This window comes from Sus scrofa, chromosome 11 (assembly GCF_054392235.1).
Source record: "Sus scrofa isolate SSC_HxYL_T2T_F1_AM1 chromosome 11, Sscrofa_HxYL_maternal_Yorkshire_Landrace_v2.0, whole genome shotgun sequence".
In the NCBI taxonomy this organism is placed as follows: domain Eukaryota; kingdom Metazoa; phylum Chordata; class Mammalia; order Artiodactyla; family Suidae; genus Sus; species Sus scrofa.
The window spans coordinates 22,546,522-22,568,782 of record NC_139393.1 but is presented as its reverse complement, the minus strand read 5'-3'; the positions used below and the strand labels follow the sequence as shown (position 1 = coordinate 22,568,782).

The following is a 22,261-nucleotide window of genomic DNA, read 5'->3' as shown; positions in this document are numbered from 1 at the left end:
TGAGCTGTGGTATAGGTCACAGACTCGGTTTGGATCTGGTGTGGCTGTGGCTGTGGCATAGGCCAGCAGCTACAACTCTGATTTGACCCCTGGCCTGGGAACCTCTATATGCTGCAGGTGCAGGCACCCCCCCTCCCCCGGCCAAAAAACAAACCCAAAACTGCTTTATATTGGGGAATATTTTAGTCTGGATTTTGGCTCTTGGGTGCTTTCTGTAGTTTGTAATGCATAGCGATTAACTTCTTTTAATTGGTATTGATTTCCAAGAAGCTCTGGGTAAAGTGTTTTGTTTAATTTTGTGTGTTTGCTCTCAAATACTTTAACAGCTCAATAAATAGGGAGTACATGTTTCAGTTTGTGAATTAAATACAGAGGGAACTTTTTTGAGGCCTTTGCAAGAGTATAACCTTGACTAAATTTAGAATATGACTATGAAAGCAGCAGGCCACCCTCCCCCCCTTTTTGTCTTTTTAGGCCAGGTCACCTCATTTTAACAAAATTAATTTCTTTTTTTAATTCTGTTGGAGTATAGTTGACTTAAAATGTTGTATTTCATGTGTACAGCAAAGTGAATCAGTCAAACATATATATATATCCATTCTTTTTCAGATTCTTTTCCCATGTAGGTTATTACTGAATATTGATTAGATTTCTCTGTGCTGTGAAGGAGATTCTTGTTAGTTATCTATTTTATATGTAGTAGTTTGTATATGTTAATGCCAACCTCCTTATTTATCTCTGCCCCCCTGCGTTTCCCCTTTGGTAACCGTAAGGTTGATTTTGAAATCTGTGAGTCTGTTTTGTGAATAAATTCTTTTGCATCATTTTTTATTGGATTCCATATATAAATGATTTTGTATGGTATTTGTCTTTGTCTGGCTTACTTCACTTAGAATGATCATTTCTAGGTTCATCCATGGTGCTGCAAATGGCAGTATTCTTTTTTATGGCTAATAATCAAATATATATATATATGTATCTCACATCTTCTTTACCCATCCCTGCTCATAGACACTTAGGTTGCTTCCATGTCCTGGCTGTTGTAAATAGGGCTGCAGTGAACATTGGGGTGCATGTGTCTTTTCAAATTATGGTTCAGAACTAATTTCTCATACTTAATTTAGAAAGTTTATTGATTCAGAGTTTTTGTTGTGGCTCAGCAGGTTAAGACCCTGACTTAGTGTCTGTGAGAATGTGGGTTAGGTGCCTGGCCTCACTCAGTGGGTTAAGGGTCTGGCATTGTGGAAAACTGCAGTGTAGGTCACAGATGCTGGTCAGATCCGGTGTTGCCGAGGCTGTGGTGTAGGCCGGCAGCTGCAGCTCCAATTTGAGCCCTAGCCTGGGAACTTTTCCAGCAGGTGCGGCTGTAAAAAAATAAAAATTAAAAAAAAAGAAAGTTGATGGGTTGTGTAAAGAAAAAGATCCGTGGTTTTGCTCTATTTTCATTAAACATTACAAAGAAAACCATAAGAAATATGTTTTGTTTTGTTTTGTTTTGTCTTTTGTCTTTTTTGTTGTTATTGTTGTTGTTATTGTTGTTCTTTCTTGGGCTGCTCCCGTGGCATATGGAGGTTCCCAGGCTAGGGCTCCAATCGGAGCTGTAGCCACCGGCCTATGCCAGAGCCACAGCAACGCGGGATCCGAGCCGCGTCTGCAACCTACACCACAGCTCACAGCAACGCCGGATCGTTAACCCACTGAGCAAGGGCAGGGATCGAACCCGCAACCTCATGGTTCCTAGTCGGATTCGTTAACCACTGCGCCACGACGGGAACTCCATAAGAAATATGTTAAGGGCATTATTGCTGTGAGGATTAAAATTCAAAGATTAAGGGCACCAACCCTCACACAGTTGAAAATGCACATATAAATTACAGTCTTGCTCTCCTCATCTGAGATTCCTCTATATCCGAGGTTCTGTGTGCTCGGATTCAAGAACTGCAGATTGTGTAGTACTGTAGGATTTGCTATTAAAAAAAATCCACACGTAAGTGGACCCACACAGTTCAAAGCCATGTTGTTCAAGGGTCTGCTATACTCAGATAAATTTTTTTTTTTTGGTGTCTTGGAATGCCAACAGATGCGTAAACTGATGTCAGAAAATAGTCGTCTCAGAGTTCCTGCTCCGGTGCAGGAGAGATTAAGGTCTGGTGTTGTCTCTGTAGTGGCTGCTAAGGCACAGGTTTGATCCCCAGTCCAGTGCAGTGGGTTAAGCATCCAGTATTGCAACAGCTGTGGGGTAGGTCACAGCTGTGGCTCTGATGTGATTCCTGGCCTGGGAACTTACATATGCCACTGGTGCGGCCCTCAAAAGACCAAAAAAAAAGAAGAAAAAAAAAATCTTTTTTTTCCCCTTGGATGTAGATTTTGAATGCGGTAAATTATAACTTTTCTGTCATGTGGTTTAAGGTAAAAGATTTGTTTTATAACATTTATTACATTATTCTGATGCCCTAGTAATTTGTAGTCTGGTATTATGGAAAGTAGAAAATGTTAAACGTATGCATTTTGTCCTGGAGAAGATTCAACCATTCAGCGAGTGTCTATTGTGTGTCACATCGTGCAGGGCCTAGCATAGGCGCACCCAGGGAATATGAGATTTGCCTTGCAATTGATAGGTTTTAATAAGTCCTTTTGAACCTGTGCAGTTTTCTATACTTTTGTGGTCGTTCCTGGAGTGGAAGAGGCACGGCACCAAGATGATGAAAAGGAAGCAGGGCCTGGAAGAGTTTGTGGGAGGGAAACTTTCATTTCCTTTGTAGAAAGAGGTACCCTATTTCAGATTTGTTATGTCTTAATAAGTTGCTAATTTTTCCAAAACGTAGTTCATTGTTGCTACTTATACAAAAGATAGTGGTTTAGAAATCTAAGGTTTATGGTCCTTAAGATTACACTTTCATTTTTAATCTCACTGACTTCTTTAGTTAGCGTGATGCTCTTCTTGAACGTTTTGTCTTCACATGGCTGGGTATAGTGTACTCCAGAATGAATGTGGTATTGGACGGGTTATCTTGGCAGGAATATGGAAAAAGATCAAGACTGTCATCCTTCTCCTGGAGTTTGGACAATATGTTCTCAGTTCGTAGCCCTGCGATGATGCAAGTGCAGGTCTAAAGTGGCTGTTAGATGGTGCACTCTCTGAGGCAAGCCTTTGCTTCTTAATCTCAGTCACGTCTGTCTCATGTCATTGTTCCTTAACTCTCTTTGCACCTTTCTGTGCTTTGGTTTCCTTATTTCTAACATGCAGGTAATAATATTTACATTAATGTATAAATATGAATATGTTTAAAATAGAGTAACACTCAGTACATAGTACATGCTATAATAACTATTATTACTATTATTAGTATTAGATCTTATTTTTATTTCAATTACTCTTTTTAAAATTTTGGGCTGCACCCACAGCACGTGGAAGGGATCTAAGGGACTTGGGCGGGCCGCTGCAGTGACAACAGCATCTGCTGTGCCACAAGGGAACTCCAATACTAGATCTTATTTTTGAACACTTTAGGTTTCGAATTTATTTTAAGATGTGTGCATGCATTTTAGCTATACCTTGATAAAATTCAGCCAACAGAGATTTTTATGTTCAGTGTTTTTTGATTGCCTGGATAACCAAGAAAAAAAGCTCTAGAATTGTTAGCAGTTTATTTCCTTTTCTGAGGAGCCTTGCATCATTTGCTCTTTCTACTTATTCAGGTGTCAGTTCTACAGCTAGGTCCTGTGGCTCTCTAGGAAGTCATAAGTAGCCAGCAGGGGCTCTGTGCCTGCTCTGTCATATTTAAAATGTTTGCTCTGTATAGGCATCTGCATGTTTTTCTGTAGGACAGGACCATAGCTTTCACTGGGGTCTCAGAGGCATCAGGGACCCAAAAAAGCTGAAGAGTCACCACTCTAGTGTTAGCTTGATTTATCGTGAACCTGCCAAGGTATAAGTAACCGAGTCATTTTACAGCAAGCAAGCCACTGATTTTACATTGGAATATGCATGAGGCAGACATGGTTCTGAATATTTTACATTTTCCCTCAAGCATAGAACATACCTTCATATGAAAACTTGCTTTTCTGGTCTCTTTATTTCTTTTTACTAATACACAAGTCTATAAAATGGAATTTTATAAGAAAAAAATTAACCTTCACTTAAGGTCAGTGTAGTTTGATTTTTAATAACTTTAAAACTTGAGTTCAATTTTAATAACTTTTTTTTTTGTCTTTTCTAGGGCAGAACCCAAGGCATATGGAGGTTCCCAGGTTAGGGGTCTAATTGGAGCTGTAGCCGCCGGCCTACACCACAGCTCACGGCAACGCCAGATCCCTAACCCACGAGCAAGGCCAGGGATCGAATCTGCAACCTCATGGCTCCTAGTCGGATTCGTTAACCACTGAGCCATGATGGGAACTCCCATTTTAATAACTTTATTTCCTCAGTTAAAATACTTTTGCTGGTTTTTGAAAGACCCCTTTTCAGCATATTTGAGTGTCTTTGGGTGTTGGGATTAGAGGGGACTTATGATACATTTTACAGTGCTTTCTCCTTAATTAAAGCAATCTGTATCTTATGAGCATTTTATGAACACAATTCATTTGTTTCTAATTGAGCGTTCTTATCTCAGAGGTGTTTCATTTTTAAGGGCTATTAAGGTTAGCCCTTTCACCTCCCAATTTTTCTATGAAATTCTCAATAATCTATTTATTAACTATTTTCATGAGATCTCTATTAGCTTACCTCTCCACCTTTATGTACATGGAAATGCCTCATGTGCTTAGCTTTTATTCCCCTCCACTCCCACCCTTGGGTCCTCAGTTTAGTATTTTTATATACTATTTGCTGGTAACTTTTGTCCTCTGCACCCCTACCTTTATTAAAACGTAGGTTTTCTACTTTATAATTGCCAATTCCAGATTAAAAGTTGTTCATCTATTCAATAGATATTTTTGATGCTAGGCTCTATGCTAAGATGAGACTAGACTCCTGTCCAGTTGGGTGGTTGGCGTGTGAAAAAATAATTGCTACGGGAAGTGCTCTATTAGAGTTATGTGCAAAAGAGAAAAAAAAAAGTATGCTCTTTGCCTGAAGAAACTGGGAAAGGCTTCAGAAGTCAAAATATTTGAACTGAATCTTTAAGTGTATGACCACATGAGCATCAGTAGGAGAAAAGAAAATGAAGATAGAATTTATTTCTCTGACTTTCAGGTATCCTGTTCTTAGCTTTCTCCTACCTGCTACACTCCGTCATCCATCTAAAACCCATTTAATGGTCCGGGTTCGATCAGAGCAAAAAAGTCCAGTTGTGGATTTTATAGTCTGGTTTAGAGATGAAAACTGTGTGCCAGTACTGTGACAGTGGAAAAGTGGGATCCTGTTCTGGAAACATTGGAGGACGTTTGACAGCGAGTGAAGCATTGACTGGGTGGGGGGAGCTGGAAGAGTGAGAAATCCAGAATGGCTTCCAAGCCTTTTTGGCTTACCCGGTTGAATGATGAGACCCTTATCGAGTTAGAAAGTATTGGAAGAAATGGGCAGGTTACAGCTGATTGAGACAAGGTGACTTTGCTTATAGCAGCTCATTAATTCAAAAAGTGGATATTTGTGCCTGCTTTTTGCAAGCCCTCTTTTTTTTAGGCCTGGAATATTTTAGCAAGCGAAATCTCTCAGCTTACATGGTACTTACATTTTAGTAAGGGGAGATAGCAGCAAATAGTAAACATAACAACTAATTATATCACAGCCTAGGAGGGAGTAGGTTCTCTGGGAAAGAAGCAGGAAGTGGGATCAGAAGTACTAGGTTGAGGGTAGGGCCTGACAGAGTAAATAGTGTGGGCAGATGTGGGCCCATTGAGAAGGTGGAATTTGAACTAAATCTTGAAAGAAGCACAAAAGGTAGCCTCGTGGAGTTAGCCAGCTAGGTGTTTTCAAGGCAGAAGAAACATTTGCCATAAGGTGGGAGCAAGCCTGGCATGTTTTTGGAGTAGCAAGGAGGTCACCGTGGGCGGAACAGATGGGCAGGGGCAGAGGAGTAGGCTGTCAGGCCAGGGACAAGAGGGTTGGTGGTGGCAGATCATGAAGGGGATTTGTGAACCGTTTTAAGGCTTTTTTTTTTTTTTTTTTTTTGGTCTTTTTGCTATTTCTTGGGCCGCTCCCGCGGCATATAGAGATTCCCAGGCTAGGGGTCGAATCGGAGCTGTAGCCACTGGCCTACGTCAGAGCCACAGCAACGTGGGATCCGAGCCGCGTCTGCAACCTACACCACAGCTCACGGCAACGCCAGATCGTTAACCCACTGAGCAAGGGCAGGGACCGAACCTGCAACCTCATGGTTCCTAGTCGGATTCGTTAACCACTGCGCCACGACAGGAACTCCCGTTTTAAGGCTTTTGAATTCTGAGTGAAATGGGGACCACTGGAGGGTTTTAAGCCGTGTAATGGTATGATGAATCTTGAGCGCTCACTCTGGCCAGTTGAGAAGAGACCCTGAGGACAAGGGTGCAGACTGGAGGCTATCGCATTAATCCAGGGGAGAGATGACGGAGACTTGGACCAGCGTGGTAGCAGTGACGGAGGTCTGGTCTCTCATCTGATGGCCAGTCCCATTTGAGTTGTCTTAACAGACAAGCCGTTTGGATTTCTCACTGCCTGAGGCTCAGATGTCTTACCCCTGCCTTCCTTCATTCTCTGTACACCCACACTTCTCTCAGTGATCCATCATTCTTCTGTTCTCTTGGCCGTAGTGATTTTTAGCCTCCTCTGGCTCTCATACTCAGTCAGTTGCCCATTTGGTCATTCCTCTAGTACAAATCACACATATGCATTTCTCAATACCACTTGATCCCAAATCCTCCGAAAACCTCACCCGTCCTCCCTGCCATCTTCCGGTCCATTCTGCAGGAATCCCTTATCTCTTACAACAGCTTCCTGACACGGCCGCCTCTGCTTTTTCCCTTGTTTTCCTCTGCCAGGGATTCCTTTGCCTTTTACACTTAGAACCATCCTTCCTTTTATGGCTCCAGCCTCTGTTAATTCTTCCTTTGTCTGGACTTGAATGGCAGCAAGGCTTACATGACTCATTTTTCCCCGGGGTTAAACCTTATAGGCAGGGAACCATGTCTCATGCTTATCTCGAGCATCTAATGTAGAATTGAGCACATAGCACATGGGCTTGTTAAAGCAAATATGTTGAAATAGTTTATTTTCTCTAGTTTTCTCCTTGGAGTTACTAGTACTCTAAGGGTACTCTGTAGAGTGGTTTTAGGTCAGATGGCCTGTTAGTGACAAAAGGATGGGTTTTCTTCCTTCAAAGTTAAGTCTTTTTCTTAGGACACTTGAGGTTCAAAATTGAATATTAAATTATATTTTTATTTTGGCACAGGTGATTCTTGTACTTTCTCTTTGCTAATTGGATTAGTTCAATGGCTGTGTGATGTGACACTTGGTTAACCACTGGACACATTATAATCATGCTTGGTACGTTTCCCCCATGTATTGAAAATCAGATATCCGTTATATATTTTCCAGAGGTTTGAAGTAAGTGCTATGTATATCTGTGTGCTTATTAGCATTCACACTACAGTTTTTTTCTTCTTTGTTGAATTTTTCCTTATCACTGCTTTTACATGAATTATACTGTGGTATAAATTATCACTATCTGCATATTATTAGTTGCCATGCAGCAGGAAGCTCTGAGCTTTTATTTAGCCTTATCTATCCTAATTTCGTTTTTTCTTTTTAGGGGCCACATCCGCCACATATGGAGGTTCCCAGGTTAGGGGTCTGGTCAGAGCTGTAGCTGCTGGCCTACACCACAGTTCACGGCAGTGCTGGATCCTTAACCCACTGAGCAAGGCCAGGGATCAAACCTGCGTCTTCATGAATGTTAGTCAGATTTGTTTCCGCTGAGCCACTACAGGAACTCCCCCATTCTAATTTATATGTGTCACTGTAATAGAGTGGTTCTTAAATTTTTTGGTGTCAGGACCCCTTTATGTATTGTGTTACCATAAAATATTCAGAAAAAAAATCAGTGGGAAGAGTGACATTTTGCAAATCTCATTGATGTCCAACGTGAAAGACAAGGTGAGTTCTCATAACCATTGGTGCCTTCAATGTCTAGCAATACGTTATTTTGGTAGAAGCATCTAAAGAAAATTTTTGCCTCTTACAAATAGTTAGAAAAGAGAGGAGTAATTAATAGCATTTTCAGATAACTGTGGATGCAGATGAGAGAGCAGAAGATCTAAGAGAATGTGTGACTAGCTTTCTCTATTTCCTAATATTTAGAAATACTTTTTTTTTCTTTTTTTAGGGTCACTTCTGCAGCATATAGCAGTTCCTGGGCTAGGGGTCGAATCGGAGCTAGAGCTGCCAGCCTAGACCGCAGCCCCAGCAACTCAGGATCTGAGCCGTGTCTGCGACCTACACCACAGCTCACGGCAGTGCCAGATCCTTTACCCACTGAGCCAGGCCAGGGATCCTCACCAACATAATGTCGGGTTCTTAACCTGCTGAGCACAACGGGAACTAGCAATACATTTTTCAAACAGTCTCTAAATGGTAACAGAAATGCTGCTAGGTCCACCTGGGCAGATGGTGTGCACCCAGCTCTGAGGAATTCTTTGGCAGCTCCAGGTTGCCTCTGGCCTCCCTGCCCTCCCCGAGGCAGCTGTCTCAACCCCACCCACCCCCCCAGCTACCACACGGGCTCCCCAGCTTTCCCAGGGGAGCAGCCGTGTGGACGGAGTGAGGGAGCTCTAGTTTTTGCTTATTACTCTGAGCAGCAGCCGTGCTGCCAAACATTTGGGGTCACATCAGTTTCTGACAGTCTTCTACTCCGAGGATGAACGGCACTAAGATGAAAATGTATCACTCGAGTGTTTTGTGTGTTTCCCGAACTGCCACTGAAGTTTGTGGCTGACCACAGAGGTTCAGTTTTCCTGCTAACCCTCTGAACCATGTCTGTGCTCTGGAAAAGTAAACCTAGGAACAGAAACTGTTCCTTTGTTCAGTGCCTGGAAAGAAAGTAAAAGGCATGTTTATACTCTTTTCGTGTTGAGGTGCGCCTGCATCAACATGTGGTTGCTGTGTACTGTAGCTGTAATAATCCAGTGTGAGGGCGAAGAGGAGAAAAAGAAAAAGCTGGAGTGTGAGGGTAATATTAAAGTGTGGGAGCACAAATGAAATGTGTTAACATTTAGGATTAAATCTTCAGTTTTTTATAATAAAATATTTCAAACCTATGGATTAGTGTAGAAAATAGTGTAACCTGCGCTCATCAGCTGTATTTCATAACTAAACATTTGCCATATGTATTTTTAAGGAAATATTTTAGATGCGGTTGACATTCCATTTTCTTTTTTCCTGGTCCCACCCACCTCCCTTTCCAGAGGTAGCCATTGTCTTGGAGGTAGCTTGTAGTTTTGTGACTCATGGTGATGAGTCCGCTGTTGCTTACAAGAAAAGCTTCACAATTTAACTGGAGAAAACCCACAAAGTTCCCCAGAGATGGTTTAAGCTGTCTCATCCATATTTCTGGCAATTACACAAGTTCACCGTTAAGACCAAATAAAGATTTTTCTGTATAGAGTATATCTTCATAAGCCTTTTTTGTTTGTTTCTTCTGTTTCTTTAGTACATAAATTTTTTAAAATTTCCTGAAGTTTTAACATAAATCGTGTGATCAGAGTAATTATTGGTGAGAGAATAATTCAGTCCCAAGTTTGCTGCTGGGAAATACCAATAGATCAGTAAAGAGCATTATAAAGATGAAGGAAGATGTTTGAATTCTGTTTTAGCCTTACCACCCATGCATTTTTTTATTTGGTAGTAAAAATGTTGTTATATCTGTTCTTCTTCATCTGTATTGAAAAACCACATTGGCATTGTATGACTTTGATAATATTTATGGTATTATTCCTCAGAAGAATTGATCTGTGATTTAATGGCAAGGACTTAGGCATATTTGGTACTTTTCTCTTTTTTTCCGGTCTTAGTCATTCTTGTAACCTAAATTTCCAGTTCTGTTCATGAATTCTGCATAAATTTTATTTCCTAAATTTTACTGAGGTTTAGGTTGTGATTTCTTTTAAATAAATTTATTTTGGACCTCTGTTTTCTGTATATCTTTGTGATCTTTATGGAGAATGTCAGAGAGCATCAAGTTTTTACCTTTATTGTGTTTTCTATCTGTCTGTTTCTAAAATTCTGTGATGCTCAACTTCTATCACATCTTGGTTTGTAAAGCAGTTGGGAAGAACTTCCGAAGTTTTTATCGTGCCTGAGGGGAAGGACAGGCTGTATAAGCATGCTTCTGTTTTTGCCTTTTCATTTACTATAGCTTCTAGGTTTTAAAGTTGGTTCTTTGTTTTGATTCCTGTGTACTTAAGATCTTAGAAAGAACCTGGTCTCTTTTTCCCTCTCTCTCTCTTTTTTTTTTTTCTTTTTAGGGCCTTACCTGCAGCATATGGAAGTTCCCAGGATAGGGGTTGAATTGGAGCTGCACCTGCCAGTCTACACCACAGCCTCAGAAACACCTTTGGCTGCATTCAGAATTATGCCGAAGCTCGTGGCAACGCTAGATCCTTAACCCACTGAGCGAGGCCAGGGTTTGAACCCACATCCTCATGGACACCATGACTGGGTCTTAATCCATTGAGCCAGAACAGGAACTCAAGAACCTGGCTTCTTTATAAGCCAAACACAGCATGGTAAAGTCAGTTTTACAATGTAAATTACTTGAGATATTAAAACTAAGTCATTGCAACAGTTTTCATTAAAAATATTTTAATTTTTGGGAGTTCCCGTCGTGGCGCAGTGGTTAACGAATCCGACTAGGAACCATGAGGTTGCGGGTTCGGTCCCTGCCCTTGCTCAGTGGGTTAACGATCCGGCGTTGCCGTGAGCTGTGGTGTAGGTTGCAGACGCAACTCAGATCCTGCGTTGCTGTGGCTCTGGCGTAGGCTGGTGGCTACAGCTCCGATTCGACCCCTAGCCTGGGAACCTCCATATGCCGCAGGAGCGGCCCAAGAAATAGCAACAACAACAACAACAAAAAAAGACAAAAGACAAAAAAAAAATTTTTTTTAATTTTTGAAAACTCATTTTCTTTGGTTTTTTCAAGTAATTTTATTCAGACCTCACTCAGGTTTTTGGTTGCATGTGTGAATGATCTCCAGTTCTTTGAGCAACATTTAAAATGGTTCTTCTATCAAAATTTAAAATGGAGAAGATACATGTAAACTGGTGTTTCTTTCTCTGCCATGTAACTCATTACTTGGTTGCCTTTATGCACTTTTATTGCTTGAAACTGTATTCTGTTAATATGGTAATAGTACTATTATAGTAATTCCCCACAGAAAGAAGCAGTTCAGACTTTAAAGTTGGCTTATTGCTTTAAAAAACAAGACACGCACTCTTTATTACAAAGACACACTGCGTAGAGAAGGCTTTCTTGTAAAGCAGCAGTCCCGTCCTTTCCCACACCTTTGCCAGCCCCACTCTAGGGTGCCCAGTGCTGACCAAACTGTTACGTGGCGAACAGCTGCCTCACAACAGAATGGATTTGGAGCCTACACTTGAACTCTCTTCTTGGTTACCTTTGCTGCGATGCAAAGAGTGCCTTCTGTTACTTCATATTCTTATAACTGTTTGGTTTAGAAGAATTAAAGGAACTTCTTATTAAAGTTTACGCCTAGTCATTAAGCAGTGACAGCTAACAGAAGCAAGTAACCTGTTGAACACTTAGTTTGTTCACCGTACTTCAGACCCAAGCCTGTGAGGCTGGTGCTGTTGTTATTTGGTTGATGAGGGATGTGGGCTCACACAGGATATAATTTGACCAGCATCATGCAGCTTGTAAACCTGTGCCCTTAATCATCAAAGTGTAGATGCAGAATCGATTTCGTTTCTAAAAGGCAGCATTAAAAAAGGAAAGAAATAGAAAGGCAAAAAGTTAACTTTTTATTTTGGAACATTTCAAACATACACTGAAGTGGAATAAAATAACAAGCCTTATATACTATGCCTACCCAGTTTTTTAACATGCTGTCAGTGATTTAAGAACAATTACTTTTGTAAAAAGATACGGTTTCAGAGTTCCTGTTGTGGCTCAATGATTAGCAAACCTGACTAGCATCCATGACGACACAGGTTTGATCCCTGGCCTTGCTCGGTGGGTTAAGGAGCCGGCGTTACCGTGAGCTGTGGTGCAGGTCGCAGACATGGCTCAGATCTGGCATTGCTGTGGCTGTGGCATAGGCCAGCAGCTACAGCTCTCATTCAACCCCTAGCCTGGGAACCTCCATATGCTGCAGGTGTGACCTTAAAAAGACAAAAAGATGCGATTTTGATTTTTTCATATATATGTTTGCACCACTCATTGCCCTGCTGCATTTTATCTCCTAAGGCTCTATAAGGCTATATATCACTGTGATTTTATCAATGTCATATATATCTTCACTTATTATAAACCTCAGTTCCTTCATAAATTCCCTATTTTGGGTTTTTGTCCTGACGAAATAAAAATAATCTGTCCTATCATTGCCTGCAGATTATGAATGTATTTTTAACCTACCACTTTCTAGATGTACATTTATGTGTATGTATTAGTTAGTGCAGTGGTTTCCACCTGGAGACAGCCTTGGCAGTGTCTGGAGACATGTTGGCCTGTTAGAGCTGGGTGCGTGTTCCTGGCGTCTAATGTTGGCGATGCCACCAAACAGGGTGCTCTGCACAGGACAGTCCCTCGCAACTCAGGATTACGTAGTCCCAAATGTCAGTAGTGCCAAAGATGAGAAACTCAGTCTAGTGTAAGAGAAGCTCTTATTTTTTTGTGGACAAACTATTTGCTATAACTACTGATTACTTAAAGTTATAAAATAAATGCCTTTTTTTTTTTTTTTTTTTTTTGATGGAGCCAACAGGAGTGACCAGAACCTGGTCCCCGCTCCAGTGGTTGTTTTTGGTTTTTTCCTCCTGTTCTTCCCCGCCGCTCCTTCTTCTGCCTTTTTTCGTCCCTTGTTATGTCAGAAGAAATTTCTGGGATTTCAGGAGACTGCTTTTGATGTTTTAGCTTATTTAACTTTTCACTGTGGAAAAAATTTTAAACATATACAAAAGTAACTCCAAGTACCTGTTGTCCAACTTGTCTGTTAGTGTCTTATTTCAGCTCTACCCCAGCCACTGCCTGCGTACCTTACAGGGTTATTTTAAAGGAAATCTCAGATAGCGTATCATTCTGTCCTTAAATATTTAGTACCTGTCTCTGTAAGGATTCTTTTTTTAAAAAATTCATAACCACAGTACCATTGTGGTACCTAAAAAATAGAAAAACAGTAATTCCAAAATATCATCATACATGTAGTCAGTGGTACCTGCTTAATGCCGAGATTCCAGTGTTTCTTGATTTTGTTTTTTTCCTTTTTACACACTGTTTTATGATTTATGGTCCAACTCTATCTGAAATCACAGTGGTTTGCAGTTTTACAGCTTGCAACATCCACTTGTAAAGGTACCACGGGGGAAAATACAATTCATCGAGTCATTTGTATTATTGCGAAGGCATAAAGCAGTCTTTCTGCAGAGTTGTTTGAGGAATTTGGCTGACAAAGAAGTGACAGAATAGAAAATCATTTTTAGAGCTGTACCAAGCCACTGATGTCAAATGCGTAACAGTGTTGGTGGGAGAAATACTTAAGCTGTGTTTACCGAATGTCATAGATTATTTTCAGATTGCATAAAGTTAACAAACAGATACATTTAGAAAGAAAAAAATCGTGTCAAGGCAATATGACCAAACTCTAAGGAATTTTTAAAATAAAAGCTAACGATGAAATAGAAGCAGTATAAGAATTTATGTGTGATGAATGGACTGAGAAATGCTATTTAATTCAGTTTAGTTACTGAACACGGAATGTGTTAGTGTATCTCAGTGTAAACAATAGGGACACATAGAATTTGTATACAAACCTCAATTTTGAATATCAGTTTCTTGGAAAATTAAAGACAAAGACATTGATCAAGAAAAGTAGAGAAACCAGTCTCATCCAAGTTGAGTTTAAGTTAAACCTCTTGAAAATTAGGTCAATTTATGTCTTTAATGCAGAATGACTTGGTACACATTTTTATGTTATGAAATAAAACCTCATTCCTATATGTTCTTACCAGCTGTTAGAAATAGACAGCTGTGGCCTGGCCAGAGGTAAAACGCTGATGGGAGAGCCAGCCTGCTCTCAAAGACTGTGTTTGAAAAGAAATTCAGCTGCAGTCATTTAAAAAATTTATTTTAAGAACTCTATGTATGTGTATCAGTCTTCAGTTTCTTGCTTATGCTGTACCATGAGCTGTCCCAAAAGAAGAAGGGGCAGAACCCTGCAGACACTTACTGTCTTCAGTTTTTTTCCTCTTTCCTCTAAAGAGCCTTTCTGGAGAATTTTTTCTGATTGGAACTTGTGGCCTTCTCTGCTCCTAGAGACAAAAGCACGCCACCCAGGGTTGTTTACAGCTTGGTTTCTTTTATGGAACTGTGCATATTTAATGGCCGTAAGGATTTGGCAGATGTTTTTTTCCCTTCGAAACTTGTTCTTTATCATAGTTCAACAGTTTGCGAGGGGCACCTCTGCTGTTGAGCAGAGGGAAATGTCTGGTGATGTAGAGCAGTTCTCAGTCCTTTTTTCTGTTGCATCTTCTAGGTGAAGGGTGATGTTTCTTACATTCCCAAGTTAGGGGCAGATTCCCGTAGTTCCGGGACTGTGGCGTCAGTGCTGTAGATGCTCTCAGTGTCTTCCCCCAGCCCCTCAGCCCTTGCTGTTTCTGTGCATGTGGCCGACTTCTCAATCTCAGCATCGGTGTCTCTGCCTGAGAGCTCTCTCTGCTGGCCTGGAGGGCTGGTCAGAAATGCCAGGGTATTAACCTTCACTCTGGGAGCAGCCCTCAACCAGTATCTGACAGGAGCTGGTGGGTCAATACCCAGCTCCCCTAACCCTCAGGTGACGTGGCCCTGGGCACGCCTCTGGCAGAGTTCTGGGCAGGGGTAAAGAACAGTTGTCCTCTTGTGTGCAGCTGGTACCAGTTTTCTAGACTCAGCACTTCATTCACTCCTTTCCTCTTCCTCTCTCCTTTTGCCAGTCCTCTCAGTGTTTCCTGGGATCGCCTCGCCAGTAAACTACCTGAACTTTAAAACCTTGTCTCAGAGTCAGCTTCTGGAGGATCCAAACCAAAATAGAGATGGTAAACTGTAGCTCTGCCTTGATTCGGAGAATGAAAATGATGTCTTTGTAGGGATTTCCTTGGCACACATCCCCCTAAAATCATGGCCCAGATATGGTATTATAAGCCTATTAAACTAATGTCCTACTTCACGACTGACTCTGTCTACTTATGCTAGCTTTTTTGTGAAAGTTCTGATGTGTTCTTTGATCTTCAGCCTTCTCTCTTGGAGGGTCTGTGCATCCAAGAGACTTTAAATCCGAGTATGATTCCTAAGGATACCACATGTAATGCAGACTTTAATAGACCCAAATATCCTGAGATGGAGGTTCAGGAAGATATTACATTATTTCATTAAAAAATCTTTTCTTGGCTGTGACTCATGGAAGTCCCCTGGCCAGGGATCGAACCCACACCACAGCAGCTACCCAAGCCACTGCAGGGACACCACCAGCTCTTTAACCTGCACTGAGCCACAAGAGAACTCCGGAAAATTTAAAATAGGAAGCCACGATGTCATTTTAGGCACACCATTTTTTTTTTCATGGCTCTGCCACTGCACACATTGCCTTTTCTCCGCTAATCACTGTCCGCTGCTGTCCCCGCGAGCTGCCCGTTGTCATTGCGACCGGCTCCTGTCATCCTCGTCATCTGTCTCTGCTCCCACCAGGATGACCGGCCACACTGCTTTTGTCTCCACTGGGCATGTATTACCTTTTCCCCTCAGTCCCCAAGGGCAGTCCCACCCTTTTTTAAAATTTAATTTTCTTTTTCTTTTTTTTTAATCCCACCCTTTTCATCCTTGCCCCTCTCTTCACTTGGACTTCTCCAGCTCCTTCGTGAGCTGTTGTTAGGATTCCAATAAAACTCTCACATTCTGCCCCTGGTCTCTTTGGGACTCACCTGGTCTTTCACTTATGCAGTTTCTCTGTATTCTCCAGCTTTTTGAAATAACTACTTCAAAGCCATAGAACTTCTCCATTAGAATATAATTTACTCAGGAAGACAGTTGCAAGGGGAAAATAATACACAGTACCTCATTAGCTGAAAAGAACTATCATTTGTTGGAAACAATTTCAAGACTAGAAAGTCTGTGAAAAGAAATTCAAATAAATTAACTGCATCACTGATTCCACTGACATTCCCTTTCCACAGAGCCTTTACTTGTTTCGAAGTCTTGTCAGAAAAAAATATTAAAAGTATGTTAAGTGGGAAAAAGAACAATTAATGGGAGTCTTTGTGATGATAAGTTTTACCAGACTGTGTCTCACAAAGATAACCCACAGTCTGCCTGTTCAGAAAAAAAAGAAAAAGAAAGTAAGTAAAATAAATAAGTAAAATACCAGAAATCATGACTCTGGTCAGTTGTTTTTAATACATTCGTCCTTAAGAAGTCTAATGTTTCTGATACCGCAGTATTTCTAAGCAGTACTAGTTATGTCCGTATAAGACTTACGCTTAAAAGTTAAAAACTAATCTGTATTAGGAAGGAAACAAAGTTACTCAGGATGTGTCAAGAGTAGAGAACATAGTATAGAAAAGTGAATATTGAATCCATGAATTCAAAAAGCACAGCTCCCAGTGTTTTCTGTTGTGATCTGAGCGGTGGCTATGTGAATGTGTTCACTTTGTGAAAATTCATCAAAGCTGTAAACTTATGGTTTGTATACTTTTCTTGTTTTTTTTGTTTGTTTGTTTTGGTTTGTTTTTTTTTTTTTTTTTTGTCTTTTAGGGCATATGAAGGTTCCCATATCAGGGGTCGAATCAGAGCTGCAGCTGCTGGCCTACACCACAGCCACGGCAACTCTGGATCTGAGCCATGTCTGTGACCTACACCGCAGCTCATGGCAACACCAGAGTCTTAACCCACTGATCGAGGCCAGGGATCAAACCCGTGTCCTCATCGATGCTAGTCAGAGGTTCGTTAACCACTGAGCCACAATGGGAACTTCTGGTTTATATACTTTTCTTAAATGTAGATTATATTTCAATAACAATTTTATTAAGAAAGCAGAGTATAAGGAGAAAAGAAGTTTTTCTAAAAATCCAGCAACCAAATCTCTTAGTTGGCTTAAAAGATTTAAATCACATTGTATTGGTTTGCTAGGGCTGCTGTAACAAAATACCACAGACGGAGAGCTTAAACAGCAGTTTTTCTCACAGTTGTGGAGGCAAGAACTCCAGTTGTAAGCTGGCAGCAGGTTTGGGTTCTTCTGAGGCCTCTCTGCTTGGTGTGTGATGGCTGCCTCCTTGCTGCCTCTTCACGTGATCATCCCCTGTGTCCATGCACCCCTGCTGTGTCTCTTTGTGACCGTTTCTTAGAAGGACACCAGTCATTTTGGATCAGCGCCCACCCTAGCAGTACAGAACAGTAACTTCAGAATTATAGTTTACTATCTTTGTCTCGGCTTGGATTTCTCCAGAAGCTGACTCTGTGGTTGTATTATGACATTTGATTGGGACCCTGACCCTGATTCTACAGCACAGGATCGTGTCTGTCCCATAGTGTGTGCTTCATTGGAGAGCAGTATATACTCAGCTGCTTCAGCCAATAGAACCGTATTGGCTGAACTTACAGAATTAGAAGGAGTGCTGTTTAAATGCTAATCTTTCCACATTATTAGTAGAGAAGGTGATGCCTTTTGACTCAGACCCTTTCTGAATAGGAGTTTTGTGTGTGGGTGTCGGGGTCGTGGTGGATTGTGGTGGTGCTGGATTATTGGTTAGAAGAGACCTCGTTTTACTAATAAAGGTAATTCTGACATTCGGAGATGGTGGCTTTGTTGCACAGTTCCAAGGAGAGTATATCTGGAGGATAAAGAGTTGTAGACTGAAGGTAGAGGTTTAGGTACTAGGCTAAAGATGTTTTAGGACAAGACATTCAAGGTTGATGATTCATCGTTTAAGTAAAATAGGGACCAGCAAACTCTGGCCTGGTGCAGCTGCCATTACCTGTAGCTTTAATTTGGAAAACATGGCTCTCATGGCCCTTTTTCTTGAGTTAAATTTCAAAGGTAGAGGAGGAAGTACTTGAAGATCCTCCAATTCAGCAGTGCACTTACAAATGTAACTCACAAATTTCCGTGGGTTACGGCTACTAAAATACTGCCGGTGTAACAAACTGGGTCCAGCCTGCAGGCCTGTTATATTTGGCTTGCTTTTTGCTTTATTTTTAGTGAATACTGAGATTTTGGGGCATTTCTTCTCTAGAAGGCCGGGGTAGTAATCGTTGTTCCTTATTTCCTGCTTAGTTGTTTTACATGCTTATTTTACTTGCCCCGTCTCAGAAAACATTTGGATTAGTCCCCTTTTTTTGAGGAAGCAAAATTGTTTTGAATACCTTTGAGAAATAGAGACCAGTTTTCATATTCTGTGTCCAGGTCTTTCCTGCTGTTGAAAGAATAGGAAAAGAAGTGAAGAGATGAGTAAAAAGCCAAGTTATATCTCTTTGAACACAGGACAGAATGATAATGTGCTCTGTAGTTTTTGCTACAGGAGTCTGGACAGAAGCTTGAAAGAATCAGGTTTTAAGTGATTTGGGGAGGGGATCCTGCGAGACTATTCCTTTTGTACCTCTGAAGCAAATAATAAGAAACTGTAATAGAACTACAAATTTTCCTTTCCATCTGAAGTTAGGGGAAATTAAAAGAAAACATTCCTGGAGTGATAATATTCCGGAAGGTTACCAGGCCCATCTTAGGGATGGAATCATAGTTTATTTGATTAGGGAATTAAGAAATCCGACAGTAGAGACTGACGGGGTGTTTATTTTTCCCAACTGTAATTTAGGATGAGGAGCACTGTGATTCACTGTCTAAAAGATTTAGTCTATAAAAATCCATCATTTGTACAGTACTACAAAATATTTTTGCGTTATTCTCACATGATCCTTAAGAATTCTGACAGGAAAAATAACTCGAGGTGTATTAAGCAGATTTACTATGATGACCTACTATGGGATCCTTATTATACCAAGCTCTGAAAATGAAAAATTATGACAAGACACACAGTTCTTGTCCTCGAAGACTTAGTATCTGGGAGTTCCCGTCGTGACTCAGTGGAAATGAATCTGACTAGTATGCATGAGGACACAGGTTCAACCCCTGGTCTTGGTCAGTGGGTTAAGGATCCAGCGTTGCTGTGAGCTGTGATGTAGGCTGCAGACAAACATAGCTCGGATCCTGCATTGCTATGGCTACGCAATTGCCAGCAGTTACAGCTCCGATTCGATCCCTAGCCTGGGAACCTCCATATGCCATAGTGCAGCCCTAAAAAGACCGGAAAAAATAAATAAATAAATAAAAGAATTAGTGTCTGAAAAGCGGTGGGGAGTAGTGAAGGTGGTTCACTGGGAACAAGAGAGAAGATGAAACAAATTATCCTGGATCAGTGAGAGAAGGCTCACGGACAGCCTATCCTTGAATTAAGACCTGAGGTATTAGTTGGGGGTTCTTCCTTGACCAAGCAAAGCATGCCTGTTGCCTTCTGAAACAGCATGTGCAGAGGTGTGAGAGCAGAATGGATTTGGAACTTTGTGAGTATAAAGGATGAGGCACGGAGTGAGGAGACTCGGGACTAGATCTGGTACACATCACAGAGCGAGTCGAGCTCTGGTGATGCCTGCTTTCCCCTACTTTGCTGAAGGAAAATGGTAACTCCTGCCATGATGTGAATCCTGAGGAAAATGCTTTTGGAGTGTTAAAGGTTGGTAGCATCCTCACAGCCCAGGAGGTCGGCGCCGTGGTGCAGAGCACATCAGACTGAACAGTGCTGCTCGAATAAAGGTTTGAAGAAAGGGACAGAGAAGTAACATTTAATGCCTAGCATTTGTCAGATAGTGTTGTGCAATTCTGAAGGGGCTCCTCCTTTTGAGAGGGCTACCATTTTTTTCATGAGAGATTATCATTTTGAAGTTAATTGTCATGTAGCTATAAATATTTTATATACATTTCTATTTCATCTTATTGCTCATACTGAAGAATGAGAAATGTTTTGATCATTTGGGGATATAATAATTTTCAAAAGACAACTGTTAGCTTTCTTCTAGTGCCTCATTCACGAATAGTGACTGTTTTTCAGTATTATCTCTCATTACTTTTATTCAGACACTACACAGTACTTCTCATAGCGTAGCACTTGAATATTTGTCATTCTAAAACTTAATTTGCTTTGAGTAGTTTTGTGAAGGGTTTCACATTTTATGATCATTTGTTCCATGCAATTACCCTTCAGTGAAAAGAATGAGCTATACTAGTGTTTATAATTTTGCTTAAGATCCTTTCCGTTATGTTAATCATTAGCCCTCATTTGGAGCCAGTTTTTTAATTGTCTTGGTTGATACATTGTCTGATTGTCTGTGCAGATTGTTACCTGGGTGTAGTGATGTCTTATGAATAGTAAGAAACACATTTAGGGAGTTTTCTTGTGGCACAGCAGGTTAAGGATCCAGTGTTGTCACTGCAGGGGCTTGGGGGCTTGGGTCGCTGCTGTGTCTCAGATTAGATCCCTGGCCACATGCTGCGGGTGGGGCCAAGGGAAAAAAAAAGGGAAACACATTTAATCTGCTTTAGATCTAATCAGATGATGCATATTTGATAGCACTTGGTAAGAATTTCCATTTTTCTTTTTTTGTTTTGTTTTTTTTTTTTTTTGTCTTTTGTTGTTGTTGTTGTTGTTGTTGCTATTTCTTGGGCCGCTCCCACGGCATATGGAGATTCCCAGGCTAGGGGTCGAATCGGAGCTGTAGCCACCGGCCTACGCCAGAGCCACAGCAACGCGGGATCCGAGTCGCGTCTGCAACCTACACCACAGCTCACGGCAACGCCGGATCGTTAACCCACTGAGCAAGGGCAGGGACCGAACCCGCAACCTCATGGTTCCTAGTCGGATTCGTTAACCACTGCGCCACGGCGGGAACTCCAGAATTTCCATTTTAAAGCAGTCTGCCTTATTGTGGAGGATACTATAGTGCTGTCTAAATTGTTTAGGGTGTCAGATTTATTTGAAAATCAATTGTACCATTTCTGCAGAACCATAGATGTTTTTGCAAAACTGACTTTGTATTATTTTAAGTAATCCTCTGGAAGTTTGGCACTTAAAGTTATACTTTTAGTTTTTATTTATTTATTTTTCTGGGAGGATTAATATATTATATAGTCTATCTAAAAACCTCCAGAACTAACTGGGGAGATTGACTATTGCTCAGTTTTAGGTGGAGGGTGGGGCAAAAGCTAAAAATATGCATCTTAACTGTATCCTCAACTACTTCTTTTGATCTTTTTTTTCCAAGCAGTGTGCCCTAAGTGTGCATTAAGTGTGCATTTTTTTCTTTAGGGACGCACCCTCAGCATATGGAGGTTCCCACACTACGGGTCAAATTGGAGCTGTAGCTGCTGGCCTACACCACAGCTCACCACATCCAGCTCACTGGATCCTTAACCCAACGAGCAAGGCCAGGGATTGAACTTGTATCTTCATGGATGCTAGTCAGATTCGTTTCCTCTAAGCTACACTGGGAACTCCAACCCAGCATTTTTTAATAATACTGGAATTGGACAAACCTGATGTCTAAAACAAGTAACTGGTGACATAATAGATGAGAATATAATACAGTTATTGATCGATTTTTAGAAAAGTACATTTTGAGTATCTGAATTTGACATAATTCCCTATTTTGTCTGTAAGCAAGTGTGTTTAGTGGTCTTATAAATGCAAAAGCATTTGTATTATATTGCCTTTTTTAATAGAACAGCTTTATTGATATATAATTCACTTAGCACACTCTTTACCCACTTTAAATGTGCAATTCATTGTTTCTTAGTGTATTTTCAGAGATGTGCACCCATCACCACAATTACCTTTAGAACATTTTTATCACTTCAAAAAGAAACCCCATACCTTTTAGTGGTCACCTGTTACTTTCACCCCAATCTCCCAACCCATAGGTGACCACTAATCTACTTTTTGTGTCCATATATTTATCTGTTTAGGTAGTTCATATAAGGGGAATAACATGATATTTGGTCTTTTGTGACTGGCATTTTTCACATAGCATGCTGTTTCCAA

At 40.9% G+C, this 22,261-nt stretch overlaps 1 protein-coding gene across 3 annotated transcripts in view; it reads left to right on the top strand.

The window, feature by feature from the left end:
* GTF2F2 (general transcription factor IIF subunit 2) overlaps positions 1 to 22,261 on the top strand; it is a 206,927-nt gene that overhangs the window by 29,023 nt on the left and 155,643 nt on the right.